The 16,996-nt window shown below is 42.6% G+C and overlaps 1 protein-coding gene across 2 annotated transcripts in view; it reads left to right on the forward strand.

Moving 5' to 3' along the window:
• ntn1b (netrin 1b) overlaps positions 1-16,996 on the forward strand; it is a 58,954-nt gene that overhangs the window by 2,503 nt on the left and 39,455 nt on the right. The gene's annotated exons all lie outside the window — the stretch shown is intronic.

Raw genomic sequence — 16,996 nt, forward strand, 5'->3', positions numbered from 1 at the left:
AGAGAGAGAAGAAGGCCTCAAGCTGAAATCCACGTCCTAAACGGTAAAAGAACCATTCTGATTATTTAAATCAAGATACGGTTTAATTAGGCCTAAATTAAATATATATAGGCCTATTAAATTAATTCAATTACATAATCAAAACGTGTCTCCTTTGTGGTATTATTACAACTTTAATATGTCCAAAACAAACTAAACTACTGCTGACACAAGCACAGAAACAAATGACATATTAGTTGCATCAAATACATTCTTTAAATGTAAATAGATTAAATATAATTTAGGCCTAAATACACTGTAAATTATGTGGCCTAAATAAATTGAAGAATTCAGTAATTCGATTTTGTAAGAGACATTGGCATTTAGGAAAATCAGGTCAGCCTTTTTTTTAAAGAAAATTAAAATGCAATTTAACTGACATAGACATTGATAAAACAAAGGTTTAAGCTATTTTTCCTTTTAAAATAAGAAAATGTAGCCTTAGTGTTCTGAGTTTCAGAAGATATATATTCTGTTTTGCAACAAATTAATGCACTTTATTGACCCCTGATTTTTATCAACATTCAGAAGAAAAGAAAGGGCAGGAAGTCATTTCAAGGAACAAAGTCTGCCTGTCCGAATGCATAATTGCGCTTTGACCTGCGTTTCCGACTGTAGTAGCACTTTAATAGGAAGGAAACATGCAGTTGCGGAGATAGACTGCAGGGGCGGGTTGAGTTTCCATAAGCAGGTGCTATTACAGATTGGATGGGTGATTAGGGCGGTTTTATTGACATTTTTGGCACGTAGAGTATAAACTTCCACTTTAGAGCCAGTAAACTATTCAGAGAGGAGGACAAAGCCCGAGGTAATTTGAAGCCTGATGTGAGTTTTTATTCTGTGTGAGTGTATTTGCTGTGATGCTTATTTTCAGCAGAGCAGGGTGGGGCGGCGGCTTATATCAACAGCTCAAGCCCCCCCAGAGCTACAGTGAACCAAACCTGGAAATGTAACAAGTTCCGACAGTGCCATGGTTTGCTTAACCAAACGAAACAAGTGAACAAGTTGTTCCCCTTGGCCTCCGCCTTTTGCCTCCACAAAGCCAGCATCTCAGTGTATTTTACTGAAACAAAAGGTTGTCACTTGTGGCATCCATCTCGCTGTCAGTGGGAGGGCCCCCCTTTCACCATCTCGCTTTTTGTGTGAGCGGTGTCATCAGATAAAAAACGCAGCCAAAAGCCAGACTGAGCATGTCTTCCAAAGAGGAAATAAGGGTGGCCTGACACCCAGGCATGAAAGAAGAAGAAGACCCAGGGGAGGGGTTGTTTTCATTGAGCAGTGGGTCCATATGGTCTGGCAGTGGGGATGCAGAGTGCTTGGTGCTAATGATCTGTCTGGATTTCTGAACATTCAGACATTAAGAGAAGGGTGAGAAAGAGAGGTGTGGTTGTTGGAGAGTGGTTGGTTTCACTCACTGGTGGCCGGCATCAAGAAAGTAAGACAGAGTCAATTTCCCGTGACTTTGCATGCAGCAATGTTGTCATTTTTGTCAAAAAGGCATTTATGTTGGCAGAAGCAGCTTTCACATTCCTGTCAGCTGCGCTACAAATTTGTTCATGAAACCAGGGCAGAGGCGAGAGGGTTGGCACAGGCCTCCCGATTTAATCTGGGGCCTCTCTCACCAGAGCCAGGAGGTGATAGGTATAGGCATGGATGGATGGAGCCCCTTGACCAGAACCTCTGTATTAAGTGTCTGTTACTATTTCTTGTTGGAAAGTCATTCAAAGCACTACAAAGAGACACACAATAACCACAAAGTGACGCAAACTGACTGCAAAGAGATGCAAAATGACAAAAAGAGACACAAAACGACTACACAAAGATGGGAAATGACAACAAAGTGATGAAAACTGTCTACAATGAGACACAGAATTTACAGAGATGCAAAATGACCACAGAGACACAAAACGCCCACAAGTTACCAAAACTGACTACAAAGAGACGCAAACTGACTACAAAGAGACGCAAGATGACAAAAAAAGAGACCCAAGATGAGAAAAAAGAGACCCAAAATGACCTCAAAGTGACAGAGATGCAAAATGACAATAAAACAAACACAAAATGACATTAGGAGAAGCAAAATGGGTGGAGGGCCTTGTGTCTGTGTCCAGGGGCCTGGCTGTTTTTTGAGTTGATATTATTTCACATTCATTGTTTGTTTGGCATTCATTCATTCATTTGGCATAATGTAATTACTAACAATGGGATGTGTATTATTGCCAGGAACCAGGGGGATTCCCTGGTTCCTGGCAATAATAATAATACACACTCTCTTCAAAAGTAAACCCGCCCCAGCATAAAACTTGCAAACGAAAATCTGTACACTTGTTTAATACATTAATGCGGCTAATATTTGACCACAACCCATAATCATTTATGTAAAGGAATGGTTGAGAAACACACACACACATATGGTGACACGCCAGGCTCTGCTGTCCCAGGCAGCTGCTTCATATTCTCCCCATGTTCAGCGTAGCACTGACCCCTGACGGTCCGGCCCCCGCTCCTCTCCGGCCTGACTGATGGGCTGTGAAGGGAACTGTGGGAAACTTCTACTTGCCAAGTGGGTTTTGAGGCAAGTTGAAAGTGGTAGCCTTAGTCACTCATACATGTCATTTTGCACATTAGTTCAATTTCAACTTTGTTTTTGCTGTCACCGTGCCATGCGATGTTCTGTTTAATGGCGGCTGAGAGTCAGCTGGAGGTTCAATCAGGCTTGTTTCTTTACACTTTTGATGTGCTTTCAAAGTAAACGTGCACCTTCATGTGTCTATTCTTACGTTTGGCCGGCGCTTATCTGGCTTTAGATGTATTTGATATGAAAGAAAATAAGACAAAATTAAAACATCTGGGAATCTTTGATCACAAAGTCAGTTACTATCTGTCCTAGTAGAGAGCATTTTATTTTGTGCTCTGCTCAACGTATTTATTTTATTAAACTTACATACACAGATCTTTATGAGGAAGAGCCGACATGTTTGCCACCCACGAGGTAGCTGAATTAGGATATGATTGTATCAATTGCCTACTGGCTCTGCTCCCAGTCTGTGCAGCACGTACTGGTGCTCTCTCCAACAGCTCTAAAAATAGAGTGCAGAATATAAATGCAGGCTCACAATCCTTTTAAAGAACCAGCAGGTTTGATGATAAATATCGTGGAATAGATTTGAAAGCACAAATCTAGGGGCAAGGGGCGTTTTTATGATAAAACAATAACTTAATAACAAAAAAAACCACCTAAAAAATACCTCTTGTATTGTAAAAGCATTTTTACCCATTTATCTATTAGTTTAAACTATCTACTGTAATCATTCATCCGTTACTTTTAGCTAGCCACGCCAACCGTTTATCCGTTACTTTTAGCTAACTATTTCAACCATTTATCCGTTACTTTTAGCTAACTATTTCAACTGTTTATCCGTTACTTTTAGCTAACTATTTCAACCATTTATCCGTTACTTTTAGCTAACTATTTCAACTGTTTATCCGTTACTTTTAGCTAACTATTTCAACCATTTATCCGTTACTTTTAGCTAACTATTTCAACTGTTTATCTGTTACTTTTAGCTAACCATGTCATCCGTTTATTGTTACTTTTAGCTAACTATTTCATTCAACATTTATCTATTACTTTAAGCTAACGGCTTAGACTTCTCTGCTTGCTTGCTAGTTTTTACACACACTCAATCGCAGCATGTGGTGTTAACAGCCGACTCAATATGTGGATATTTATTTTTGAATCAAATTGTGATTTAATTTTTTTTCAAATGAGGTGATCTACTCAACAATTCTACCCCTGGTTGGAAATCACACATCACAGTAAAAGACAATTTTTTTGGGTCTTTTATGAGAGAGAGAGAGAGAGAGAGAGACCCTTACAGTACAAAGACGCCACATTTGCCACAGTCTTACAGTACCAGTGGTTTTACAGAACCACTTCACATCCAACATCGCATTTCCTGTTTAGTTTACAATTGAGCCATGGTGATTTTAATCACACGATGGTTTCAGGGATGCACGCTGGCGGCGGCTCTGTGCTGGACCAGTCTTTGTCGTCGATGTGGCGGGCGGCCTGGGACCATTGACGCTGCCGACGGTGAATGCGGCGCCACGGGTTGCCACGTTGGGCCAGGCCAGGCCTGTTCACCCTCTGGGTCATATGTCAGCTCCATGTGACCGGAGAGAAGAATTTCTGTAAAGCATGATGTCATAGATATTCTTCTGTCTCACTCGTCCTCTGGTATATTGGTTCCTCTCCTCCTCTTACTCCTGTCGTTCTCTGGCCCGTCATTGTGTGCCAACGCCAGGGGGCAGTCAGCCATTCCTATTTAATTTGTAAGCTGAGACATATTTGAGGGGTTTTGATTTTTCACATGAAGTTAGTCAACAATAGCTAGAGGACACAACTATTTCTGTGGTTGTTTTGTTGACTTCTGTTTTGATGGGTTTCATGTTTAAATGCATTAGCTTAACATATTGTACACTACAGTAATGAAAACAGGCTGCGTTTGCAAAGTTAATGCAATAGAGGTGAAGATATTGTTATAATAAAGAAGCTGGCTGATGCCCTGTCATACTGAAATAGACCTACCCATGAGCAAGGCGCTGAATCCCCATCAGCTCTTCAGGCTCTGACCTTTGACCTCGGTCTGGTCAGCAAAGAATTGCTTCTTTTTGGAGTGAATTTAAGCATGCACAAATTCACCGACATTCAGTGGTAAACATTAGAGAGGACTTTGGTCATGCAGGGAAAATAATCATTTCTGAAAGATACATTTGACTGAATGACAGAAAACACAAAAAGGAAAACAAGAAAAATATGTGTCTTGCTCTTGTTGTGGGTTGTTTGTTTGGATCCTCACTAGTGATTATTGAGGCAACAGGCATTTTCCCTAGCGTCTATAACAACCTTAACATTACAACCTTCGGTCCTCCTACAGGTTGTCTCATTGGAACTACAGCTGCAGCTAAAAGTTACATAGTGTTGCTTTTAAAGCATTTAAACAAAGTTTTGTGTTGGAGTATGTAACATTCCAAAATCTTAATTTGGACTTAAAGATTTTCATTTTCACTGTAAGTACATGTCGGTTTCAAAAACTATTAATAATCGGAATCAGTCTTGAAAAACCAGTATCGGTCGATCCCTAATACATACTACATTTTGCAGAATAAACACAAGTATGTGAAAGAAATGAGATATTACGTGAAAACAAACACGAAATATGGAGTGGTTAACAGGAACCAGGTGAGTTGCAGGTTAGGAGGCATTTAGGAAGTTTTTATGGCAGCAGCGTGAAAGTCCCATCAGGAGCAGAGTGCCAGTTAGATGGACTGACGAGTCTCAGTCATCTAGAACACGTCAAAGCTTGAGCACAGCTCGGGGGCACTGGGGAGGAAAACTCACATGGTTTGGCCCATGGGAGTGCAGAGAAAGTAATTACAGGCGGTAGTGACCCTGAAGCAAAAATATATTAAACCAATCAGTTTCAATCAACAAAAATCAAATATAAAGCAGACTGACATGTAAAGCTTAGAACGGGCCCAAAAAATCAAGCCCGGCCCGACACATTAACTGTAATTATGAGCCCGAGCCTGACAATTTTTTAATACGTGGGCCGTTATAACAGATGTTCTCAACTACAATTCCGAGTTGTTTGAACTACAGAAATCTGTTTTGAGGGGTATGCTTTGAGAAGTAACGGACATTGAAGGCTGACTATCATCTTTTCTGCCATGGCGAGCCTGCTTCATGTGTCTGTTCATCGTCAAAGTCCCCGTTTTTTTGCTGTCATAGGCGAGCAGCGTGCTGCACTTAATGCACTCGAGAAAGCCAACACACATGTTGTCACTGCCCACGACTTGTTTAAAATGGTTCCATACCTCCAACTTTCCTCCAAACTTGCTCAAAGTTAATTCTCCTGATTTTATTTATACAAGCTCCATGTTGCACTTAAGCTACACCATACAGCCCAGCAGGCCTGGTGTGATACTACACCATACAGCCCAGCAGGCCTGGTGTGATGCTCCACCATACAGCCCAGCAGGCCTGGTGTGATGCTCCACCATACAGCCCAGCAGGCCTGGTGTGATGCTCCACCATACAGCCCAGCAGGCCTGGTGTGATGCTCCACCATACAGCCCAGCAGGCCTGGTGTGATGCTCCACCATACAGCCCAGCAGGCCTGGTGTGATGCTCCACCATACAGCCCAGCAGGCCTGGTGTGATGCTCCACCATACAGCCCAGCAGGCCTGGTGTGATGCTCCACCATACAGCCCAGCAGGCCTGGTGTGATGCTACACCATACAGCCCAGCAGGCCTGGTGTGATGCTCCACCATACAGCCCAGCAGGCCTGGTGTGATGCTACACCATACAGCCCAGCAGGCCTGGTGTGATGCGTGCGAGTGGAGGAGACCCTGCGCATGACATGTGTTGCATTTTGTAACTTTGTAGCCTACACATTTGTTACTTAGGCCTAAAATATATATATAACATTTCTGATTATGGCATAGCTTTCTCCCCACCCAATTAGGCTAATAAAGTAATTATTAAAAAAACACAAATGCTTGATCAAGGACCCGGCCCGGCCCGAGGATAGTGGTCTGGTCAAGTTCGGGCTCGGGCAGAGAATCTAAACTCTACTGACATGAGCTTTTGTTATGAACATGAAGAGAGTATCTAACAATATCAGCGCAACCTAAACTGTCAGGACTAATGTGACGGCCTCCTCTGGAGACACACTAACCTAAACCAGCAACAGAAAACTGGAGATGGACTCTGGAAACTGTGACAGGAACCATTGCAAATCACAGGGAAAAATGTGTTGTTACTAATGATTAAGCAAATCAGTCACACTCTGTGTGTGACATGTTAGCACAGCGGAGTTCTCTGTTGCACAGAGATGAATTGACGTGTTGGAAAAAAAGGGACCTTACATTTCTCCGAGTTCTCTGGCCCTCCTCCATAGCGAGGGCAGAGTACACAGCCAGCTTTAAAAAACACAACAACCAAACATGACAGGGATTCAGTACCTTTCCTAATACTTCGATATAGAAGATGTCGCAGGGATTCAGATTGTCCGGTTAAGTATTGATATCCTGCCCCAACCCTTTCCTCTGTCAATGAGAACAATACTTCTGAAGTTGGCTTTTTACTCTGTCGCCTCCAGTCTTTTCTTGCAACATAAGCTTATGTGTCTCTGGTAAGAGGTTTCTCTGTATACAACCAGACCATAAAACAAAGAGATGTATTTGGGGGATCCAAAAAAAAAAAAAAAAAAAATCCCTGCTCTGCTACAATCCAATGTCCTTTGGGTAAAGGCTGCATGTTTTGAGGATTTTGTTTTGTTGAGCTCATAATTCAAGACAGACACGATGGTTTGAGCCAGAAAGGTTTCACTCAGGCTTTTAAGAGCATACTGAAAAATCTTGTTCTGCTATGTTGTGGACGGCGGTTTGGAGAGGTGACTCAGTGTTTTCAGAAGAGTATGTGAGATTTGATTTAATGTCGGTATCCTCCATGCATGGGATGTTGGATAGAAAAGCACGAATGTTGACCTGTATGGAACATATGCAGAACACAGTGGGTTTATTCTACACTTAGATTATTGAGTTTAACATTTGACTGAAAGGCGATTACTCTATCAGATGGCTTGAGACACACTGATGCCTGTATTGTGTAATCATTTTTCATGCAGTGAACAGTAGCGTTGATGCGTGTGTCATAACTGGGGATGCCAAAGCAGCGTGACTTTTCTTTTTTAGATCAATTTTTTATTATTGATAATAAACAGGTAAACTTTCAATAATAGTGCAGGTTTAGACTTTTTAAAACATCACAACACCTTATACCTCACAAATGCAGAACAAACGGGAGCGTGCCTATGTTCCCACAGCCCTATGTTCCCACATTTCTAAGATTTTTTTTTCCAAAATTAGGCCCATTGTTCCCATATTACCCTTTTCATAAATTTGTATCAGATTTTATCCCCCTTTCTCCCAATTTGGTAGCCAATTACACCCAACCTATTATCCAGTAGCAATGGACTACAGATGGAATGTTACGCTAACACTAACATGGGGCTTACTTTTAAGAAACATCTTAGAAATGTGGGAACATAGGGCTGTGGGAACATAGGGCCCAATTTTCAGTGAAAAATAAATTCTTAGAAATGTGGGAACATAGGGCTGTGGGAACATAGGACTGTGGGAACATAGGGCTGTGGGACCATAGGGCTGTGGGACCATAGGGCTGTGGGACCATTGGGCTGTGGGACCATTGGGCTGTGGGAACATAGGGCTGTGGGACCATAGGGCTGTGGGACCATTGGGCTGTGGGACCATTGGGCTGTGGGAACATAGGGCTGTGTGAACAAAGGGCTGTGGGAACATAGGCCTGTGGGAACATAGGGCTGTGTGAACAAAGGGCTGTGGGAACATAGGACTGTGGGAACATAGGGCTGTGGGACCATTGGGCTGTGGGACCATAGGGCTGTGGGACCATTGGGCTGTGGGACCATAGGGCTGTGGGACCATTGGGCTGTGGGAACATAGGGCTGACCCCGAACAGACATCCCCACCCTCCCCCATCCCACAAAAAAGCTATTGCTAATGAGGTTTAGATAGTTGAGACAATAAGTTCACCCTCACTATGTTTTCAGTAGTTTTTACCAGATTTGTTTTGCAGTGCAGGATAAAGTTTGACTGATGTTGCACAGGTCTTTACCTCGTCAGATATTTAAGTTTGTCCCTTTTTACATGACTTGACGGTGAACTGACAAGCTGAAGTTAGGCACTGTCCAAAAAGTGCACGCAACATCGCCAAGAGAGCTTATTTAAAAACTAACTTTTATTTTTATTTTGACCTCTTCCCGATGCATGCACATAGCTTTTTTTAAACTATGAACTTTGACTCTTTGAGCTGTTGTAAGTACCTTTTATCATTTTTTTTAATCCTAGACAATTCAGACCAACTTCACATTCAAGTGGTCCTCCTTTTTATTATATACACAATCTCTTCATTAAAAAAATAAAATGAGATAAATCTTGCAATATAGCTCAATGCGCTTCTGACTTTGATGTTCCCACTGTACCATCCGATGTGTCGATTTTTTTTGGCATTTCTGAAAGTTAGTGTGAGTGGGCTAATAAGACATCCAACTCACTTTTGAAGTTTTTTTGGGGTGTAGGGTTGAAATACAAATTATGATTTGATTATTACGTGTATTTGATTAATCTGCGGATGTTTTTACAGTTTTCATCTGTGATCCAGAATTAAAATCTGCAGAATTTAGCAGACCGTTTTTTCCCTGGGGAGGAGATGTGTCATCCTGAGGTTTATTATTATTATTATTATTATTATTTTTTTTTTTTTTTTTTGAATGTGCTTACAATCTGCGGAACAATTCTGGAAATTCTGCAGCCGCAGATTCTATGTGGCCCTGGTCATTAATGGAGCATTTATTCAGTGAGTAAGTGTAAACTGTGACCTGAAATGCAATGCAATATTTTGGGGTCTCATCTCTGTTACAGACAACAGTGTATGACGCTGGATCCTCAATGGCTTGGACAATTCAAATTGTTTGCTCTTGGCTGTTCATTTTAGTTTGTTCATGAGGCGCCTTGTTGTTCACTGGGCCAAGATGAAAAAGATGCACATGTTCGAGCGTCTGTGTGGATGCTCGGCTCTTTGTGTCCACCGTCTGTCTACATGAAGCTGACTGCTGGGGCTTCCACGGTGGCATCAGGACCACCTAGTGCGTGAGCATCGCGCCCCTTTTGAGGCGCTGAAGCAGGGCAGGCTGGGAATGATTAATGGGGCCAGCGGAGTGACACGCTCCGCAGCTCAGCTTCAGACCCCCAGCCAGCTCCCCTGCTGCGCTGCCACCCGACACAGCAAGCTCAGTGACAGCGGTGTTTGTACGCCCACACACAACACACTTCCTCAGTGTCACTTACCCGACTCACCCCCTGTACCACTTCCCCTTCAACCCCCAAAAAGCATTAAGGAACTCTGCAGTGGAGGCATAAGCTCCTTTGGCTGGTACCATCCTCCCTGCTGCGCTGTCGACACAGGGGTCTTTTTACCAGAAGACAAAAGCACCAACTGACAACTGGATTATTCCTAGTTGAATAAAGTCTTGATCCTTATTAGAATGACACGTACAGTAAGTCTGCAGAGGCTTTCCTAAAGTTTTAGGGATTTTTTTTATTTTGATTGTTTGGAGCCTTATATGTAGAGCTGATAAGCTTAATTGATTAGTTGTCAACTATTAATTGCCAACTATTTTTATAATGGATAAATCATTTTGAGTCATTTGAAAAAAAATTTAAAAAAGTAAAGCATTCTCTGATTCCAGAGTTTCTTCTCTCCTCTGGGACAGTAAACTAAATATCTTTGAGTTGTGGGCAAAACAAGACATTTGGGGACGTCATCTTGGGCTTTGGGGAAACACTGATTGACATTTTTCACCATTTTCTGACATTTTATAGACCAAACAACTGATCGATTAATCGAGAAAATAATCGCCAGATTAATCGACAATTAAAATAATAGTGAGTCGCAACCCTACGTTAACATGTAAATGAAATGTGCCTGCTGATTAATACTCCACCAAGCATCAGGAATGTCCGCTGCTAATCACCCCACTCCTTTTTTCATTAACAGCCACTTATCTCCAGAACCCTTTAAAACAAACACAGGATAGCCATAATAGGCCCGCCTTGAAGAGGAAATGGAGTCATTTCATATTTATTTTTCCGTATAACTTCTGTGTGAGCCTGTCCCAGAGTCTCTATTGCTCCATAATGGATGTCTACATCCTCCTGTGCTCTGCCTCCATCTCTCACATACCCCAGTGACCAATTCTTCTCCGAGAGAGAATGAGGAACCACTTACTGGATTTGAGGGGATATCCAGCAGGATAGATAGAGGAGAGGAGAACACAGTGGCTACCAGACACCGGTCCCTACGTGACTATAAATATCTACGGTTCCACATCTGCTCAAAGGAGGGAAAACCCAGGGATTCATCAATTGCAATCCTCCCTCTGCACTCTGTGTGTGCTTGAGCTTGAGGCAGATCTCTTGGTCAGACAGGGAGCAGAGGATTAGGCCGCCTTCCAGTCTTCCATAACCAGGGCCTGAAGTTACCTTTTTTTGTTATGTTATATAGATTAATTTGGAGTTGTGGAATGTCTGCTTTTTTTTTTTTTGCATCAGCTGTAATCTTGTAAACGTATGTATTTTGTATTTGTATTTTGTGTTTGTGTAATGTGAAGTAATGTCTAATGTTTGTGTTTAATGTGATTGTGTAAATTGTATTGTCACAAAATAGACAGCAGGACCCCAGGTGAAATGATTATACTGAAGCTAATATGGATCCAAATAAACAAACAAATAAACTGTGGCTGTAGCCACACAGGCTTTTTACCAGGTCATTTTCTTTTGCCTCAAAAAGGTGAAATACTGAAAGGTGGACTTTCTTTTGCAAGTTTACAACTTAACGTGTGTAGTTAGCTTTTCGATGACATGTTGTCCTTAATTGCTTCTAATAAGTTTTTAGCAAGGTGGTAAGCGAGCGTCTGGCGAGCGTAGCTCCTATGGCGCCATTTTGATGCTAACAAGCACTCACCTGCCGTTAACATCCCATTGACTGCCATTCATTTTGGCGTCACTTTGACATAGAATAACTTTACATCTGAAGAGTTTAAAGACTCTATTTGTCCATTGTTTATTTCTAAAGAAACACGACAATGTATAAAAGGCTCCATTACCTTGTACCTCACGTTATGGCTCCGTAGCAGACGTTTTTATAAAAATAGGCTAACGATTGGGTCATAACCACGAGACTTACTGTCTCATAGTAGAGGAATTACCGTATAGTACAGGAGAAGCTTGCAGGCAGTTTGGACTTCCATTAGCTGTTTAAGTGTAATTACTAATGTTAACTATCATTTTAGTGATCAATAATTAGCCTGTGTCTATGTTATCTCCTTACATATACCTACGCTCTCCGTCTCTGCTAGATTGGGAATGATTGAGATTTCTCTTGGCACAGCTACCAGAAGACTTCCAACTTTCAGACAGGTTGCTCACGTCACATCTACGTCATCTCTCTCAGTTGGAGGCTGCTCAGTAACGCTCAGCCATCACCGGAAAAGAGCTTCTAACATCCTTCACTGGTCTCCGTCCAGAGACACGGGATCTTTAACTGTCTATGGTTTTTATTCTCGATCACAAAAGGATTTAACTTTGCTTTCTCTGAGTCATACACACATACACACCATACACACTGTCCACTTGGTATTAAAGCATCTTCTTTTACTTTTCTTTGAATCATCCTCTTCTTTTTGTTGGTTGCTTGTTTCGGCTGGCCATCTTCACCCCAGTAATGCGCTGCCACATTTTTTAGCTCAAATCCAAAGAAATGGCGGGCTTGGTTGAAATGTGAAAGAAAGACAGTTACAAAAAACAACTAATGAATCACTCAAGTCTCATTGGCTACCCGCCAACGTGGCAGTTAGATTAACAGTTTCACCTGCCAATGGCAAAATTCACCCGCATTTGGCGCGTGGTCGGATGTTAATTGCAGGCCCTGTCCATAACTCTTCCAGTCTACAGCCCTGCCCACACGAACACAGGTATTTTCAAAACCGCAGCTTGTTCTACGGTTAGGCCGTTCGTTAGTCCACACGCAAACGCAGTATCAGGTCACTGAAAGCGAACCTTTTTGAAAACTGCCCTGGTGAAGAATTGTAGAAACTCCGGTTGCATTGATGTCGTGTAGCCGGTGATACCGGAGATTTTGGCTTGTGACATTGACTGTTGTCTGACATCAGATTGTGCGTCGCCATCACCTGTGTTTACATGAGACGAATCTCTGCAACGGCCGACGTAGCTAAGATATTGCTGCTAATAACTGTGCTAACAGGGCTTGTTACATACAGATACATGCACACAGTTCTCCCATTTTATTGCGGAATGCTGGTGTCAGAATGCAATACTCCGCAGGTCACTGCTTATGACTACACTCCCACGACACAGAACTGGCCGCCACTGTCGCCAGTTTTGGACGAGACGGACGAGAACCCGGTCGGACCTCTACGGGAACTTCAGGCTTCTGATTGGCCAACGTGGCTTAACGGTTAAGGTTATATCGCCACCTGTTGGTTTGGCATGCTCTTGACAGCACTTGATAGCGTGTTTTTACGTTTTCATGTGGACAGAGGTTTTTTTAAACCTTGCTCTGTTTATAAAAATACCCGTGTACGTGTGTGTTTAGGAAAAACTCAGGAGCAGCACAACTCATTTCACATACATGAAGGTTCGGGATACCTTGATGAATTACACAGAAGCATTTAATAAACACTCAATTGAGGAAAGAATTTAGGTAGGCGGTACAGTTTAACCATGGCGTGTTATCGTGTTGTGTCATCCCAAAAGGTGTTAAGTTTAGCTGAACCTTTGATGTAAACAGAGATATTGCAGGCCCGTAAAACACAGATGCCAAAGCCTAGTTCAGCCTATCTCTCTCTGGGAAATGTGTAAAAGTGTGGCAGGCCCACCGACCTCCAAAAGGAGACAGTCCTGAAACAAAACATTCCCTTATCATACAGCTGCCTAGATTCCCTGAATCTATGGAAGCACAATGTTGAATGTCTGCCTGGAAAGGTTATGAAGTTATGTTGGACACTGACCTGAATCAGACCTGGGGTGTCACTGTCTCAACTTACATAGCAGGAGTTTGTAAGCTGGAAATTCCACCACAAAGTCTGCATGTAGACAGAGCAAACTGCCTGTTGCCACCCTCTCTTCATCTCTTGTCACCACAGCTACTGTGGAGCAGATGGCTCACAACTCCTTCACACGCTCACACCAAACAGTAGAAAGTCCCTTCCTTCCTCTCCTGATCGGCCCAGATGTACATCAGACGCTTTCCTCCCTTCACTGCTTGCAGTGTGATGTAAACTCAGTCGGAGCGTAGAACAGCTCATAGCATGCATACATGTGTATGTGTGTGTATATGTGCCATGTGCTTTATTTAAACAGATAGTGAGGCTCAATTTGTCAAGATAGTGAGTCAGAGATAACATGCTGTATCTGGTTCCCACTTGGGCAGGCAGCTGGGGAAAGAATGACCTCAGAGCAGTGAGCCCAAAGACCATGTTGGATTACACTCAGTGCGTTAGTTTAAAAAAACGATTACGTTCGGGTTAAGACAATACCCCGATTTCTCAAACGCCATGTAAACACCTTACCTCGGTTAGTTCTCATAATCCGGTTAACAGAGGTAGAGAACTCCTTCAGTAACCAGGTTATTACTCCATGTATACACCTTAACCGGGCTATGATCGGTTTAAGCGTCTGCGCATGCTTCAACTGCCCTTCAACCGGACATACTCCGTCAGCGTGCTGTGAGTCGTAGTCGTTGCTATGACACCAACATATGACAACAGCGTTACTCGAATCAGCGGGCCATTGGCAGCAAAAGAGCCTGCAGTCCATCTGTTTTACTCCCCGCCGAGGCAGCAGCGGACATCGGGAGATGGCTAAACCGACTGTCCATCTCCGGGGCTGTCAACGCTGTGTCTCTGCAAAAAAGTGGAGGGACCGAGTTAAATGAATTATATTCACATAGGTTTGATTGACAGAAGAGGCCCCTCACACTGGATGTCGTCATTATTCTGAGGCTCATGGTAGGCCTATAGCATTTGCTTTACTCATTCCTACCGTAATTGAAGTTTCACTGGTTTCCAGCTAAGATGGCCAGCGGTTGGCGTGCTTCAGGAAGAACCAAGCCTTTTCCTCTTCAGCTCAGTACCATGTCCTGGAAGCCACCTAGCAACCAGAACAAACTTTGAGATAGCTTTGGTTTGGACACAGTAGTAATAAAGCCTCTACAATGACCTCTCAGTGTTTCCATAAAAACAATCATTAACCTTTTAATTCCCTAACTTGTTCCTTCATATTGAGAGGAATACATAATATATTGAGACCCCAGTGTTCAGGCTGTGCCCTTTTTTTCTTAGGTGAGCTGGTGTCACATTATGAACTTAACAATTGCTTAAACCTGTGCAAAGAACGCAAAAAATATAAGTGCAAAGCAGGGTTGGAAATTAGCACCAGGCACCAGCCAAATGCTGGTAAGATATGGAAGTGGCTGCTAGATTTGTTCACTCACCAGCCAAAAAAAACAATGGTAGTCTATTGACTGGGTGGTAGATTTTAGAATCCACCAGCCACAGTGGCAGGTGGACCAAAAAGTTAATTTCCGACCCTGGTGCAAAGACTCAGTGAACATCTCTTATGAACTGAATACAAATTGGAAAGCTGCACTTCAAATAATTCTCTGATTGTTGAGATATATGGTTAAATGTGTTGATTCAATCCTAAAACACAGGGGAGAGATATTTTTTGACGTGGGGATGTGGCTCATTATAAATAGACCCTTGGAGTAAAGGGGAGAAAAGCACAATAAACATGCCAGAAGAACGATGGATTGTCACCTCAGCTTTATGATTTACAACCTAGTGGCTTCCTGCCTCCCTTCTCCCTTATTCCCTCTGCAGGGAGGAACACGGTGGAGAACACACGTGCCAGAGTGTTAAAATAACCTCCCTGCTCTGTGGGGAAGACTTGGACCTCAGCCTAACACTCGCCAGCAAAGTCCCACAGCAACCTGGCCCTGTTTAGATGTTTCATACGGGTTTAGTCTGGAGAGCGTCCCCTCTGACCACAAGCTCAATTATGCTGATTCAAGTTTACTGTAAATACAAGCTTCCAACTGGAGAAAACTACTCATGTCAGCCTCAAGTTGGTGATTTTGGTTAAGATAAGTGAGTGATTTTCAGATGTCTCCGTGTTGTATCAACACTCAAACCAAAATCCCTATCATCCAAATTACTGAGGAGTAAGGAATTTACAGTCATTTAGACAATTTGGTTTAAAAGGTAGAATAGTGGTGCCACTACTTACAAATGATGATGATGATTGATGCTATATCTGTCATCTGTCATACCATCGTTCCCACCATCTAAACTTGTAGGTAAACTTGTATTGGTGATAGAAAACAGTGATTCCCAACCAGCTCCACTTGTAGCCCAGGGGTTTCTTGTGCAGTTGCCAGTTGGTACGTGGATTGTTGATTGTGGAGTGTAGCTTCACTTGAACAAAATAAAACTTTGATTGAAGAATATATATTCACATATTGAGCTTTTAACAACAGTATACCACGTGTTTGCGAAAACAAGTCCTCCAAATCATACGACGTTAAGGGTCTTTTAGGGTCCTACTCTCTAATACGACCCACAGGAGTATTTTCCGTCCGCATATCTAAATCAGAGAATGTAACGGTCGTAGTTTTAAACATGTCGTCTACGTTGTGAAACGGTCGACGTTTGGTTATGTTTAGGCTCCTAAACTACTTAGTTAAGTTAAGAAAAAGGTCATGGTTCGGGTTAAAATCAGACGTTCCTTCTCATGTTTGTTCCACAAAATTTAAAACACATCATTTGAGGTCGGGAAGTTCGGTCTGGACTTGATCCGTTGTGGAGCAACTATGCTCGAACCAGAGCTGTTCGGACCAATCAAATTGTCAGGGCGGGCTTTATACGATGATGGACAGATGATCAACAGTAACGTAATCAAACACGTCACGAGCGCTTGGGTTGAATTTGTTTACAACTGAGATGGCCGCCATCGCGTCTGTTATAGAAGATATCGACAGTGCATTCATTTTAAAAGTGGAACAGAGAACCGCGATCACGTAGGCTATGGTTGTAGCCATGGATGTATTAAGAGGGAGGGAGCATTCGGGTACTAGTGAATGTTAAAAACGTACCCCAAAAAAATTATCCCCTGAAATATAGAAGTTTCTTTCGCCATGCAAAGTCTCTGGGTAAAGTCTTTCTGGGCCAGAGAGGTGCAGTTCCACCGTTGGCCGCTAAGCCCATGGTTGC

Source organism: Sander lucioperca, chromosome 21 (genome assembly GCF_008315115.2).
Source record: "Sander lucioperca isolate FBNREF2018 chromosome 21, SLUC_FBN_1.2, whole genome shotgun sequence".
Classification (NCBI taxonomy): Eukaryota; Metazoa; Chordata; class Actinopteri; order Perciformes; family Percidae; genus Sander; species Sander lucioperca.